This window comes from Nannospalax galili, unplaced genomic scaffold (assembly GCF_000622305.1).
Source record: "Nannospalax galili isolate Female #2095 unplaced genomic scaffold, S.galili_v1.0 scaffold171, whole genome shotgun sequence".
Lineage (NCBI taxonomy): Eukaryota > Metazoa > Chordata > Mammalia > Rodentia > Spalacidae > Nannospalax > Nannospalax galili.
Window position 1 is genome coordinate 1,194,325 of NW_008329362.1, and position 14,263 is coordinate 1,208,587.

Sequence of the window (14,263 nt, forward strand, 5' to 3'; positions counted from 1 at the left end):
AAAGAAAGAAAGAAAGAAAGAAAGAAAGAAAGAAAGAAAGAAAGAAAGAAAGAAAGAAAAGAAGTAAGAAAAATCAATACCAATGTGGAAACTGAAAGAATTTGACATTTAACTATTTGAATACCTATATAATATTTCTGAAAAAAATCAGTATAAGATTGTAATTATCAATGCATAGAGATAGGTCGTGAACAATAATGATTGTGAGTAGTGTTGTGAAAATGCTGACACGTTTTTCTGTGAATCCCAGAAAGAATAAAGCAGCTAGGCATTCTAGTAGCTGAGAATCTGAATATAAGTTAAAGTAAATGGAAGACTTCCAATAGGAAGGTCGTGAATTAGAGACCAGTCTGAGCTATACAGTAAGATTCTAAGTCAAATACTAAATAAATAAATGAATGAATAATAAATAAACAATAAATAGGCCAAGAAAATATTTTTATTCTAAGCAATGTGACTCAAACTCTGTACATCACTGGGGGTTGGGAAATAAGTGTGCTCAAATTAATTTAACATAGCCCAAATATAAGTCACTGGATGTACATTAATATGCAAACTACTTTGAGGATAACCAAATTCTTGTTGAATATCATTATCATTAACATTTACGTGTAAACGAGTTAGAAACATGTGTATTCTGTTTCACTTGTCTTACAATAATTAAGACTGGCCACAGTGCAGAGGAGAACAGAAGGATGGCCAGCCTCCAAGTACCACATCAACACACCAAATGCTGGATCTGATATTATCCTTTCAAATGAACTCAAACATCTTAGCAGAATATTCTAGTGGAAAGATCTTTCTTATTATGTATTGCCAGCAAAATAAGTGAAGTACTAGTTAGCTTAATCAGTGGTTGAAATACATGTCCTATTTACAAAATTAATGGGAAAGTCTTACATATTCCCTGGGTCACCAAAACAGAGTATAATGATCACGAACAATCATTGAAATGGCTACCTCAGAGGTTATGTGACCCAGTTGGCAAAATCTGTACAGTAGGAACTCATTTGCTTGAAACCTAATTATCCTTCCCCTTTGGCTCTGCCTTTAGTTGAGAGATATCCCAGACAGCTTAAGATTTCAGTTTTTGTGTCACAATTCATTTACACTTTCTGATTCCATATCATTTCCTTCTCATTCCCTTTTATATGAGTTTTCAAATATTCCCATTTATAATAATTTATACAAAATGATAATTATAAGACTAGGGAGATTGCATTTTTTCTTACTGGTATCTCTAAAAACCATGTAAATGTATGTAGCCAAATTAAAATTTAAGCTGCAGAGCAAGTGTGAATTGATATTTATGATGTATAAAATCATAAAGTCTCCAAGGTATATGTGACTTTTCTTTTAAACACCACTGAGGTCATACTCAACATATCTCCATAATTTTTATCTTGGCTAGCTATGCAGATAATTGCCACAACTGCTACTTACTGGGAGTTTCTGCTGGGGCACTCTGCAGCTTTCCTTCTTCCACAATCATGGGGAGACTGATTGTCTAAGACCAGGGTCACCACTTTGATGGATTTTGAGAGGACCACAGCACATGTCTTAGAGGCTCCTCTGAAGTGTTCTGTGTTCACAGGAATTAAATATTCAGAGCTTGAAATACTAATCTAGGAGATTTGGAATGGAAATTGAAAACAAAAGGGCCAGATTCTATCAGCTAGTCGGTTCACTCATCTATAGCAAGTCCTATAGCAAAGCTGCCAACAGTCCTGGGAGCTCCTTTGCTAGGGAGAAGAGTACAGCTGCAACAACTCAAACCGAAGTGAGTTTGTTGAATGTTTTGTATGCAATCAGGTGGGTTTAAAGGCTCAGAGAGAGCAGAGAAACTCCATTTCCTATGCTTCAAATCTCTAAAACAGGATAGATAATATTTTGATTAAAATTCAAGAAAACAAAATCATTTCAGAATAAGATATTATTGGGGAGTGGTTTGAGGAAAAAATTTCAACTTAAGATTTTGTATTGAATAACTGATTTTTATTGTACGTGCATGAGTATTTTGCTTGTGTGACTGTAAGTGTGCCTGTGCATGAAATGCCCAGAGAGGCCAGAAGAGGTTGTCATAACCACTGGAACTGAAGTTACAGATGGTTTTTAGCTGCCATGAGGTTCTGGGAACCAACCCAAGTCCCCTCCAAGAGCAACCACCACTCTTAACAGCAGATTCAGTTCTCCAGCCCTAAACTTACATTCTTGTAGGTTTTATATGCATTGACCAAGTAGGAAAGGACTATTCTTTACCATCTCCTGAGGTACTCACATTCACTTCCTCAAAATATAGCCTCAGCAGCAAAAAGAGAAGAACTCAGCAGAGTGAAATGGTGAGTATACTCATTTGACTTGACTACAATCGTAACAGAACATAAATTGAAACCAAATATTAGACTATCTAGGCAGATAAAGTAGTGAAGGGACATGATGGAAGTAGGTAAGATCTGATTCGTTTCACCTCTGTGGAAGATTGATGGGTCTGAATAGTATAAAACGAATAAATATACTTGAGTACCAACTGTCCTTAAATTGGTTAAGAAAGTTCTAGAGTGTGTCATGAGTAATTCTCATTCTTCCTGCCTAGACTATAATCTCTCCAGCTCCCTATCACAGGCCCTATGTAGGCTGCATAGACCCTATATCATTACCATGATATCAGCTGTCCTCTGTGAGTGCTGGAGGAGTAGCTTGGCACTTCTGTCTCTTGCTTTTGATATACTCCCGACATTCATCTCTTCCTAGCCCCTCTGCTGAAGTGGGAACACTCACACTGGTAATTTGTTTCTTTGTAATAGAAGCAGCAAACTGCCTCTTTTCAAGGTCTTCTTAAAAATTATTTCACGGTCTCTCGCCTCTGGGCTCTGACCCTAAATTGAAGAAAATGAGAAAAAGCTGTAAAGCCAACCATTAGAACTCATATACATATATACAAACTGTGTATTCCTTGTCTACTGTTACATGACAAATTATTCCCAAGCATAGAAGCTTAAAACAATAAGGATATGGTTGTGGTCAATCAATCAGGTGTCAAGGCAGGGCTTAGCTAGGTCCTCTGGCTTCCTAAGACTGCAGTTAACATATCAGCAATGGTGTAGCCATCTCAAGGCTCACCTAGGAGGAGGTCTGCTTTCAAGCATGCTCATGTGGTTGTTTTTAGGGCTCAGATCTTCTACTGACCAAAGACACCATTTCTTTTCCATATTGGCCCATCAAAGAACAGCTCACAGGACAGAGCTAGAGGCTCACTGCTTTCTAGAGCAAGAAATGAGAGAGCGAGAGTAAGTGAATGACAGATTTTCTCATTTATCTTTCATTGTTTGTAAACTAACCACTGAAATGGCATCATTTGTGCCTATTATATATGTTAGATGCAAATCAGGAGACCCTTCTGAATTCAAATGAAACGAATTACATAAAGGTAAGAATACAAAAGAGAGCACTGGGGCTAATATATCAGGGCTGCCTACCACAAGTATTAAGAACTTACTTCTTGTCATGTGATGGTACCTTGCAAAGATCTTAAGTTCTTTGTGCAACAACCAGGCAAACTCAAACAAGACTGAATTTGTTTAAATGCTCACTCTGAGACCCTTGCTTTATGATTTTTTTCCAAGAAAAGGAATCTGGCAGCCGTGTACTGGGAGGATTAAAGAAAGCTTGTGTTTGGAGAAGTAAACCAAGGACTATTGTAATAGTCTTGATGGGAAGTAATAAAAGCCTGAATCAGGATAGTCTCAGGGAGGCAGAATTGAGAAAGACAGAAAAGACAGAAGAGCAAGGATCAAAATAACCTGGTACTAAATGGAATGTAGAAAATGTCAACAGAGGAAGAGGGAGGACTTGGGTTCCCAGGTAGCGCCAATGTTTTGGTGACATTTATGAAAAATAGAAAAATTTGGAAAAGAAATACAGGTTTCAGGAAAAATTTCAAATTTGATCAAGTAGAGGTTTTATTTGAAGCATAAGTGAGCAAATACAACCTACATAGTCTTTTGCTGGTTGGTTTCACACATGCAAAAACAGAAAATGATTCTCATGATCTCTAGGATTTTATAATGTTTAGACAGTTGGGAGAGTGACTGGAGCTAGGGAGAGAGGCCAAGATATGGACTTTAGATTTCCTTGTCAATATAGAAACTCTGAGAAAAGATAATATCCAGCTTATACGTTCAAAGTCACCCTGTGGCTTAAATGTGTTCTAATTTTATGTACTCCTTAAATAATCTGGTAGAGCAGTTAAAATTATCTTCATGTTATGTAAGAGTAGAAGAAGGATGGGTAAGAGGGTAAGTAATGACCTAAGGTCACACAACTCATACAAAATGAGGACTTTGGTAGCCAGTGTGTTTTCTATTCCTCTGGAAATAAGTGGAAATTGGAAATAAGTGGGGAAAAAGAATTTTTGAAAATTCTAAGAAACCAGAAAATGGTTTCTCATTTCACAAGATTAACAATCATAAACATTACAGAGAATTATTATGAAAAAACAATACTAATGAAAATAAAGATTTTTTTACTTATAGAGTAAGAAGAACCAAATTTTGCACATGCAGTGGATTGGGAGTACATGTTGCAAGCTGCTGGCAACCTGATTGTAGGCAGAGTAACACTCTACAACAGCTGTCAGAGTTCTGAGTGGGGTAAGCAAGGGTTATAAAAAGCACATTCAAAGAGTGACTATAAGATTAGATATTTTACATCAGCATAGGACAGAAATGTCAATTGTAAGTCACACCATTGAAAAGCTGAATTTTACCAATTGTCTAACCTTAAAGACTAAAACATACCTTTATAACTTAAATGTATCAGTTACTTCCCACTTTCAGTACCTAGTATCTATTTTGCACATATAATTTTCATCTCTTTAATCTTACATACTTCAATGTTCTTAATATTTTATTGACAAAGAATGTGCCTGTATCTTTCTTCATTATATTAATTAATGCTTAAGCGGTAGCAGGCTATAGTAAAGATGGTCTTTCTTAGCATTTCTAGCAATGACCTAATTAGAGATATCACAAAAGAAGTGGCAGTATTTTCTTCTTTGCAGCATAAAGATCTCCTTTAGAATTACATCTGTCCTCTGGAAAACTAGATGCCCGGAAATGGCTCATGGGTCAGTTTCATTGACTCAACATGTCCTAACTTTGAAGTTGGGACTCAGCCCATAATAGGAATGGTTTTCACCTTTTTTTCTTCTATTTACCTCCCCTGCCCCCCACATCATAGACCTTCGGTCCTGCCAACCCAGGACTGCTCAGGATAGAAGACCATCTATTAATCCCTATGTTTTTTGACATTTTATGCTAATTTTAAAGTGAAACATCAATTTTCTTAGCTTTGAAATGATAAGAAGCTTTCATCATTTAAACAACTCAAAATCTAAAACCGTTGCGAATGTAGCTTGAGAGAACACTGGCTTGTTATTCACTGTATGCAAAGAGAGAAGCCAAGGTGTAATCTGCAAGTCTGGACTATTACTCCTCCCTGTGAGCCATCCCTGTCTGCACTGTGTTGAGGCAAAGCTGCCTTGCAGGGATGCTTTTCCGTGCTGTTGGACTCAAAGTCTCAGATGTCAGCCCAGCTGCAGCTGAATGGCCACACCACCTAACCTCAGAGGGACCAAAGAAGGGGAAGAAGAGCAGAAAAGCTCTGTCTGAAAGAAAACCTATTATTATTAGCAAGATGACTGACTTTACAACAAAAGGAAAGAAAATGATACTTAAAATAATATTTTAAAAATATCAACCTGGGCTTGTGTAGGCCAAAAATTACTCCTTCCTCCAAAAAGAGTAAGCCACCCCAGGAGGAATACCAGGAGCACCCTGGGAAGGGAGGCAGAGCCTGCTGCGATACAGAAAGTTAGAGGGGCCATATTGGAAAGGAGAAAGCCAAGTGTGCTCCCGGTTGGAGCTGGGTCCTGGGAGGTGTGTGGCTTCTGGGGCGAACCACAGAGCATCCCGTGGGGCATGGAAGAGAGATGGGGCATGGGGTGGACTGAGTGCCCACAGGGCGTGGGCGAAAGCATATGGAGACTGTGGGCAGGGCTTGAGGGGACCTGTGAGTTATGAAAAGCCATAAGTCACACCCTCCCTGTCACATAAACCATGCAAAACCCAAGATAAAAATGTGCTATGCTGGTTTTGTGGATCTGCGTCAGTACCATGAGACCCTGAGTGAGTGAGGGTAAGAGCAGAAAGGGGAGAATTTAGTATAACAGTTTGGTGGCTTATACCTTTAATCTCAGGACTCAGGAAGGCAGAGGCAGGTGGATCTCTGTGAGATGGGGAGGCCAACCGGGTCTACATAGCTAGTTCCAGGCTAGCTGGGGCTACAGGGAGACCCCGTGTCAAAAATAAAACAAAAATTAAATGAAACCAAAACCAAAATAATATCAAGGAAGAACTAAACCAAACAAAAATCCCCAAGGTTTTTTAAAACCCCATCAAAATGATCACATGCACAATAGATTAATTGAAGTCAGAGTACAGTATCTGCACATGATGCAGCTTGTTTCTAACTCATCTCCCTTTCTGTTCTCTTCTACCTCTTACCCTTCTACTTTCTATTTCCTCATCACCATCTTTTCTCTTCCCTCCTTTCCTCCCTTGCTGCCCTCTTCTATATTCCGGAGTCTGATTCTCACAAGTACCTGGTGTGGCTGTAGATCATCTGAGAAGAGAAGAGTGAGACAGAGGTCAACTGTTACCTGATATTCCATCTCTGTGACAAAATGCTTGAGAAAATCAGTATAAAAACATTTGTGCTGCCTCGTGGGTTCATTCCATTGTCTCTTAGCCTCACTGCTTTGGGCCTGTGGCAGGGCAGACATCACTGCAAGGGAGTGTGTGGGCTTGCAAAGCTCACCTCATAAGTGCCAGGAACCAAAGAGATGCCAGGAGCATAGAGTTTCTGACAGGAAAACCCTCAGATAGAGGAGAAAAGGGAGATGATATGGGCTACAGAAATTGTACAGGCAGAACTATCCAAACTGTGGGGGCCGACATCTCACCATCAGCATGTGTCTCACATCCCACGATCACGTGTCTCAGATGCCAGACTTGGATCTAATGGATTTAATGTTTTCCCTGATGGGTTTTTGTCTTAGTTTGTTTGGTCTGGTGCCTTTATGCTGTTTTTATATTCCTCTCTCTTAGAATGTAGATGTTTATATGATGTAATTGTAACTTGGATGTGTATAACTTGTTTGATGATTTTTACATGGGCTTGCAGCTAATTTGGACCTGGACTTTTGAGCAATGCAGAAATGATTCAGACTTTAGAGACTCCTGAGATGGACTGAATGCATTTTGCATTGTGAGATGGATGGAACCATTTGAATGTTATGGTTAGCATCTTAAATGTTAAAGGATTGATTAGAAAAGCATGTGTTAAAGGATTGGTTCTGAGGTAATAACTTTGTTGGAAACTAGTAGAACTTTCTAGGAGGTGGGACAAAGTGGAAGGAAAATAAGTCATTGGGGATTGTGGTGGTTAATATTGTCAACTTGACAGTCTCTAGACTCACCATAGAAAAAAGTCTGTAGGCATGCCCAGAAAGGTTATATCAGTTAGGCTAGTTAAGGTGGGATCACCCACTCTCCCTGTCTGAATGGCAGCACTATTCTATGGGCTGTGGCCTGGAACTTTATAAAGAATAGAAAGCCAGCTGAGCACCAGCATTCATCATTCTGCTTCAGACAGTGGATGCTGTGTGACTAGCTACCTGAAGCTCCTGCCACCATGCATTCACTGTGCACCATACCCTCAAATCTTGAGCCAAAACAAACCTTAAGTTGCTTTTGTCAGATATTTTGTTATATCAATGAAATAAGTCACTAACATAGGATTGTTCTCTTAGAGGGATTTTGAGACTGTGCTCTCGCTCTCACTCTCTCTCATGAAGTAAGCATATTTCCTTTTCCACATGTTCCCACCATGATATTCTGCTCCACTTACAGGCCTTAAAGCAATGGAGCCAACCAACTATGGACAGAAACCTCTAAAACTGTGAGCCTAATTCATCCTCCCCTGCATTAAGTTGATTTTGTCACACTGTTGGAATGCCAACATACAGACACAGAAACAAGAACTAAACTGTTGGTTTTAAGACCAGAAGGACACTGGAGGCAAGAATCTCGTTAATGTCCTGGCAGCCAACATAGAGAGAGTTTATAAATTCTCTGAACTCACAGCAGACTTAAATAAATGCTAAATTTAAAAAAGTTTTCTTGAAAATTAAAAATTTAAATATGAATTATTGTAGCATTTCCATATTGTATAGTGCTATAAATGTAGAATATTTCATTTTAATGACTTTTTTTGAGGATTGTTATTATAAAGCATATTTTTGAAAGCTTTTTATTGAAATCTTATAGGATATGAAAATGACCATAAAATTAACATGCATCTTGATTATGAATATTTTGTAGGATATAATTTAAATGTCAAAAGTATTTTTAGTACAGAGTATTTGGTATAGCAAAACCTGTGTTTCAGGATGTGTAAAACTGGAGCTGTGAATCCATAAATCCAAGTATATACACACAACAGGATCTTGTGAAGTTACCAAAAATAATTTCAAGTTCTATATTATAAATGTAAGCATCTAAGTAGAGAAAAATGAAAAATATGTTATATACATACTGAAGTTGGTTAAAAGTATGTGATCAGTCCACATACATTGGTATGGAGCCATCCTCAAGACCCATGATATAACCAGAGGATTTTCATAGTCACTGGCTCTGCTGAGCAGAAATAGAAGTTTAATTATTAACTGCTTGTTTTAAAACCTGACTGTTATTTTCAATTGCCCCTTTAAGAAGGAGACATAATCTAGTCTTCTAGGTAGACTTCATCAAATGTAGTGATTTCTCAATCATGTCAAACTTCTTCAAATGCAAGGAAATCAAGGCCCTGGGCACTGCAGCTCCCCCATGGCTGCCTTTCTCAGAGTGCTTGCCATATGGCAAGTGCCCATTCCCCCAAACCTTCCTTCCCATGTCAAAACTTCTATGCAGGTTCCTCTGATTGGCAAATGGGATAGTATGTTTTGCTTTCTAGTCTCTGTGGTATATAACATAACCCATAAAGGGATGGATCCATATGGGAATGACTTTTATAAATGGACAAAATCTGGCCAATGACTTCTAATTAACCCCAGCAAAACTATATGCTCTTGTTTCTTGTTATTTTGATACCTGATCTCCTTTTCTAGGCAGCCTCAATTTGATGCTTCACCCAAAAAACATGATGAATGAATGAATGAATAAATGAATGCTTGGGAATTAACATATCAAAGTGCTAAAAGGTGGTGCCCCCGTCTCTGTTGGACACAGAGGAGATTGATAAGGATGTATGACCTTGGATGAATGAGATGTTTTAGAACCAGGGATGCAAAGGCTAGATGGCCTGTTAAGATTAGGGTGGAGCTAAGCCTGTACTTCCCCAATTGAAGATGGAGATACCATTTTGAATAAAATTATGGGTGAGACTGGACTTGGCACACAGTTTCAGGGATGGAGTTCCAGCAAAAGAGTTCCATCTGAGACCCTCATCAGGCCTCCATAAATACACATAATTAAAAATAATTTTTTTAAAAAATGTAAAGCAGAGGACTGAAGAGATGGCTCAGCAGTTAAGAGCACTGATGGCTGTTGCAGAGGACCTGGGTTCAAATCCCAGCATCCACATGGTGGCTACCAACCATCTGTAACACCCCAAACCCTCTTCTGACCTCCCCAGACACTACACCACATAAATGCACTTACCTACATGCAGGCAATACATTCATATACATAAAGTAAAAATAATAAAGAAAATATTTTTAATGTAAACCAAATTAATTTTTAATTCTAATTTATACTACATATATCATTATTCTAAATGAACAATGTCTATATTCATGTTTCTTGACCTTATGGCAGCTTTGATGACAATAAGCCTACTTCCATCATTATATATCACTAAAATTTTCAGCCTAATAAAATGTTCTTTTTATAAGCAATGTGCTGTATATTAACCATTTTAGCTGTAAAATTCAGAAAATAATTTTTTAAATTACTTATTTAATAACCACATAATCAGAAGAAACATTTCATTACAACAGCATTGACATATTCAATAACAATTTCCTGAGCAAAGATGCATCTCTTTCAAAATTGGCTGTAAATTTTTAGGTTCACAGTTGAATTAATACAGTTATACAATATTGTACTCAGTATAAACCCTGTAAGACATAAAATTGAATGAGGTTTTAACCTTTAAAAATGATCTCCATTTCATTTTAAAATATACTATTTCATGCAGAAAAATGCATTTTTAATGCAACTAATGCTTAGATGTTTGCACATTTGTCTCTAATCTCTATATATGATTATTACTAGTCACAGTTGGTTACTTTCTGAGATCCTTGGCACCTGAGCATGGATATAAAGTCATGAGGTAGATTTCAAAGAATAAGGGGATCAATATAATTCTTTAAGAGTCCATGTGTGTAGCTAAAGGCTATATAACAAGAAACAATGCCAGACAGAAGATTCCTTCCTTTGAGTTGTTGGCCAGGTTGGCCTAAGAGACTCCCAGACAGTAACACAGCATTGAACTGGGAAAATGAACAGCAGACCCCAATCTTATCTAAAGGAATATTGACAACTAATTGCTGCTAGATGAGGAAGAGCTGATCTTCCTAAAACAGGGACTCTAGATAGGCTGACTAGACTCAGCGGAAGGACAAGCTATGAGAGGGTGCCATTTGGGATGTGGGTGTATAGATGAATAAGATTGTTTGGGATGTTCTGCATGAAATACACACAAAAAAATCAATAAATAAAAAATGTGTTATATTTGAGGAAGAAGCATAAAAAATTGCTTCATGTTAATTAGTAGATGTGAAAAACATTACTAGAGAATAATTTTATATTACCTATAGTCTTAAATAAGATATAGCTCAATAATCATTTAAGAATATCATTACAAACACAAGGGAAACTGGTTATGGATCTTACTGGAAATATTTGCCCTTGTACCCTCTGGCCTCAGCCTCATGCTCTTTATAAATTATGAAATGTGGTTTTCACTGAACTTTTGCATTTACTTGTTATCAGCCTACATCAGTCCCTACTTTGTATTGTCACTTACCTGCTTCAGCCCCTTTCTTCCCTTTCTACCTCATGGTCTTTGAACACTAGACAACATAGGATCACACTAACATTGATTAAATAAAATTAGTAGTAGTGTAGGAGACAGTTTTTAAAAGAATGCCAAAGCTTTGCTGCACGGAGAGTGTAGTGTTGAATCTGGTGGCTCAGAAGCTTTCTTGAATCCCTCCTCCTCTGTCATGCAGTGCTTCTATTGAGAATTGGGGAGAAGGGGATTATATCTTTTAAATTATTCCTAACCGTGGTAGCAAACATTAAAAATACCAAATATTAGCAGGGAAACTGTGATTTGTAGGTCCTCAGAAGCAGTGGTCTCATGTTTCTACTCTTTACCATCCTTTCAACATACGCCAAAGACATTCTGGCTTTATGAAGAATGCTGAGTGCAGATCAGGGGGAGAGGTTCACTGAGCTGTTCTGAAAAGGAAGAGGTGCACCCTCACCAAGGTCAATGTGCCACAGCATTTTATAGTATGGCTTTTTGACAAGTGGGATTTTGTGTGATTTCATATTTACAGCCTGTAACTTTTTTTTTCCTAATGGCCAGACTACTTTTGGCCAGAGAGAAAAAAACTCAAGAAAGAAAAGAAAGAACAGAAACTAAGCTGAAAATGTAAGGAGTCTGCAGGGCTGCTCCTGGGCACACTGGAAAACTGGTGAAAGACTAGCCCTCAGGTCTGTCAGCTTCTCCTTTTAAGAGGTTTCCTTTGTCTTCTTCATCCTAGAGGCATCCATCCAGGCTTTCTCCAGCTCCCTAGCAAAGCTTCTTTACGGAGAAGATATGAAGTGCTTCAGTGTGGTCTTCTAAACACAACAGGAGGTACATTGCCACTGGTGGTTTGAGAAGGTACAACATTGACCTCCAGTCGCTTCATCTATTAAATGAAACTCTTATCAGTCTGCTTCATAAACCTTTGGAAGCATTTGTAGGGTCAAACAAGAACATGCACAGGTTTGTTCTACAGAGTCTAAGTGTTGGGAAAGCATTAATCATGGTCAATTTCTATTTGATTATCTTGCACATGATATTCAATGGACAGTCAATGGCTGCTAAATGAAGGTGTTGTTCTTTGACAAATGTTGCCATTCTGTACATATTTAAATTTTTCAGGGGTGTTAATCTGATATATTTCAAAATAAGAACCCAACCACTAATATTCTTTTTACACTCAGTTGAATAACCACATATGATCATTAAAAACAAGCATTGGATTCTATGGAACTGTAAACTACCTTAAACTCTACATCAATCTGATTACCAATATGGAGTTGATACCAAATATACACATGGTTCTGTTACCAAATGGATCAAATGGATCTGTGGCATTACTGCATTGACATTATGATCATATGAGAAAATAAAAGCCTAACTCTTAGTTTTTAAGAGTGGCCCAAACACGGAGGACACTCTTTCCCCTAGATGTCTCTTGGAGCCCTATGTCTTCTGGAACTGTGTGAGCCATCCAATGTGGATGCAGGGAGCAAAACTCAGGTCCTCTGCAAGAGAAGTATGTACTTTTAACTGCTTAGCTATCTTTCTAGCCCCTTGTAAAATTTTAAGATTTAAAGCAAAAATTCAGTATCATAAGCAGCCATTACACTAGAGAGCACACACTGTGATGAAAACTGTCACTAATTCCCTTAATGGAAAGTAAATGTGCACATAGATTTGCTTATATCAACATATATAGAAAAGTTAATGACTGAGTAATGTTGAATTGTGATAAGGTTAAGCAATTTGTCAAAAATGTTGCCTGCAAAGAAAACAAACCATTATGAAAAATTCACTAATAATTCATCTAACATTTAATCTTCACTGGGAGAAAAAAATGCACCAGGAAGCTAAACAATTACCATAAAGGACATTGAGATCAAAAATTAAAGAATGAGGAGGACTTAGTGTATTTGTTCAACTGGTGGACAAAGTCAGGAAGACAGGTACAAAAATAAATCCTATTTTGAAATCCAGAACTCATTATTCAGTATGAATTGTGAAAAGTAATATGAGAAGAGCATAAAGCGATGGTGTTGAGAGAAAAGATGGCTTAAGGATGAGGTGCACCCTGGGCAGTCAGCTTCAGGGCCCAAGGTGTGCTAACTCCCAAGAGACTGAATGCATGTGATGGATCATCTGAGGAACCTTACCACATAAGATAAATATTTACCTGACCACAGGTACTTGTATATTGATCTCAAAATTCCAAACTCAGGACTTGGCAAATAAGAGGGAAAATAATTGAAGAGCCAAGATGGTACAGTCGTGCTGAAAAGTCTACAGTTTTCAGAATATAAACTAGAGGACACTGTTAGAGGACACTGGTATGTGAAGCTGTGAAACTTCCCAACTTCCACTGAGAGAATCTTGGATTGGAGGTCTGTGAGCTAATTGCTGCCTGCCGTGAGGACCTAGCTTCTGCTTTTACCCACAGTAAAACCCTGTGAGGAATCACCATGTTGGAAAATGCCTTGATTCTCACTAGGGTTATTGTGTTGAATGAGTCCTGGAACACAACAGTCAAAGAGTAACCTGCATGCAAGGGCTGTGAACAACTGACTTTGATAAGGAAAACCAAGTGTTTCTCACTAATAAGAAAAGAAGAAATTCCTACATGACATTTCCCAAGTAATGTGTAAGAGAAACAGAAATTAAGAGTGGAAATCTCATTCCAAGAAACCTGGGCATATTCTGACCCAAAACCATATACATAGGACTGTGAGTGGGCCCTTACTTTGGCACACCTCTGTGGAAGACTTATAGATCACTGACACTCTCAAAAGATATGATTTCTCTGGCACCCAGCTCAGAGGTGTTATGTAAGATGGATAAGGTTGTTCATTTGCTAATAGAAGACATGAAGCAAAGGGTGGAGAGTAGGGGTGGAAAGGTGAGGGTGGAGATGGGGGAGGAGGTCTGAATATAATATTCATTATTTTTTCTTCTTCTTTGATTTATTTATTTTTATGGGGCTTTTAGCTGCTCTAACATTCCCCCCTTTGAAGAGGTAACCCTAGAGTCTGAAGAGGTAACCCTAGAGTTAGCATTAGATACAAGCTCCCAAATACTTTCAACATCTTTGGCCTTTGGGAAAGAGTAT

General features: G+C 38.0%; 1 non-coding gene across 1 annotated transcript; it reads left to right on the plus strand.

Moving 5' to 3' along the window:
* Positions 1–13,059: 13,059 nt before the first annotated feature.
* On the plus strand, positions 13,060–13,185 carry LOC115071113. The gene has a single exon (XR_003850229.1). It is a non-coding gene; the product is annotated as a small nucleolar RNA SNORA40 (small nucleolar RNA).
* The last annotated feature ends 1,078 nt before the right edge of the window (positions 13,186–14,263 follow it).